Source organism: Dipodomys spectabilis, unplaced genomic scaffold (assembly GCF_019054845.1).
Source record: "Dipodomys spectabilis isolate Male_0828 unplaced genomic scaffold, ASM1905484v1 ptg000137l, whole genome shotgun sequence".
Lineage (NCBI taxonomy): Eukaryota > Metazoa > Chordata > Mammalia > Rodentia > Heteromyidae > Dipodomys > Dipodomys spectabilis.
Window position 1 is genome coordinate 576428 of NW_024870814.1, and position 2243 is coordinate 578670.

The following is a 2243-nucleotide window of genomic DNA, read 5'->3' on the forward strand; positions in this document are numbered from 1 at the left end:
GGATGTGGCCAATAGGGAACCCTAATGCATTGTTGGTGGGAATGTAAACTTGTTCAACCATTTTGGAAAGCAGTATGGAGGTTCCTCAAAAGACTCCACATAGAACGCCTTTATGACCCAGCAATCCCACTTCTGGACATTTATCCAAATGATCACAAACAAGGCTATACTAAAGCTACCAGCACTTCTATGTTTTATTGAAGCATTATTTACTATAGCTAAGATATGGAACCAACCCAGATGCCCCTCAGAAGATGAATGGATCAAGAAAAAAAATACACACACACACACACACACACACACACACACACACACACACACACACACTGGAATTCTATACCTCCATCAGAAAGAATGACATTGCCCCAATTCTTAGGAAATGTAAAAAACTTGGAAAAATTAAATTAAGTAAGCCAGGCCTCAAGAAACATAGGTCCTATGGTTTCCCTTATTTGCAATAACGAATATATGTCTAGGCCAAGCAGAAAGTTCAAAAGCTATGCACATATGACCATGTAAGTTGATTTTAAGTGAAATGAACCCCAAGACAGGGACATTTTTTTGTTTTATTTTGTTTTTCTTTCTCTCTATTGTTTTTAACGTACTTATAATGTACTATGTGGGGTTTTTTGGTTTCTTTTGTACATACTTCCCCCACAGTATAACCCCTGTTTTCACTGTATTTGATTCTGGTGCTCTGCATCTTGTATATACGCTTTTCTGATTTGGGGAAGTGGAAAAGAAAAAAACAAAATGCTTAAACAGGGATGCAGGTTGACCCATTGTAACAATGATATGTACAAGACACTATGTTGAAAACGAACCCCTAGCTTGCATGCACGCGCACATATTCATTCTCCATCCTCAAGCCCCTTTTCCTACACTTTCCACTCCTCTTCGACCAAGGAGAAGCTCATGCGCGTGGTGCTTTCTGGGAATGGAGGTCCATCCCGCTGCCACCTCTGCTAGCCTTTGCCTGTGGGAGCAAGAAGAGGCAGGACCCTAAGAAGACCCTGGAGTCGCCACCAGAGAGGAGTTGGGTCCACTGCCCCCCGCCACCAGAGAGGCCCGCCCACCTGTTCGCCTGTCCCTGGCCTCGTTCACCATGCAGCCTGCTTCTGCGAAATGGGACGATCCAAGGGCTGTGTCTTCATTGAATTTTGTGTTGAAGACAGTAAAGTTGTTAATGTAAACTTGGAAAAATCCAAGCTTAACTTCCAGCTGTCTTGGAGGAAGTGGCAATTTTAATGTGACATTGAAATGAAATCGATCTTTTTCACCGTATTGATCCAAACGATTCCAAGCATAAAAGTACAATCTCTTTTTACGTTGTTTAAGAAAAGGAGAATCTGGCCAGTCGTGGAAAAGAGAAGGCAAAGCTTAGTTGGCTCAGTGTGGACTTCAGTCATTGGAAAGACTGGGAAGATGATTCAGAAGAAGTCATGTCTAATTTGATCGTTTCTCTGAGACGATGAACAACATGGGTGGTGATGGAGGATGTAGATTTACCAGAAGTGGATGGAGCAGATGATGATTCACAAGATAGTGATGACTTAAAAAAAATGTCGGATCTGGAATAAGGAGTATTGTCATCACTTGGATTTTGAGAAAGAAATTTCTTTACAAGATTTCATAATTGAGAAAATTCCTGAGTTGATAGCTCTAAAGGCAGATGCTGTATTTGCCTCTTTAACCCATTTTTTCAACCTGTTTTTGTTTCTAAAGGCTTCACTAAGGGTTGATAATATACCATTGTATTGGGCAACTTTAAGTTAGCTAGGGCAATATATCCTTATGCATGAACATTTCCCAGATGTCAAGAAGCTGTGAGGTCTATCCCTAGGCAATCGAGCATAAGTAAAATAAGTCATAAGTAAATTAATTCACCTAAGTCTCCCTTTACTCATAACTTAGCTACTGACAAGATAGGAAGTTCTCAACTTAGAGTAAGACAAATAAATTTTAAATTCCCAGAACATAGATTCAAAAGTGACTGAAACAAATTGGCTAACACCTTAAACATAAAACGTGTCGTTTCTCTGGTGTATCCTTCAAGATTGTTTCACTAAAGTTTATTTTTTGAAAAAATTACTTCACATTATCATATATAAATGATCACTTTGTCAGTGTTCCAGATGTATCTTAGCTAAAACTAGTGAATGCCCTAAATTAGATGGTTTTTAAAACCTATACATTTGGTATTGTTTGACCCTTAAGCTTTTACATCTCTTAGCATGGAGGAC

The 2243-nt window shown here is 39.4% G+C and overlaps 1 pseudogene; it reads left to right on the top strand.

Moving 5' to 3' along the window:
* Positions 1-1031: 1031 nt before the first annotated feature.
* On the top strand, positions 1032-1803 carry LOC122116900 (annotated as a pseudogene).
* Positions 1804-2243: the final 440 nt, after the last annotated feature.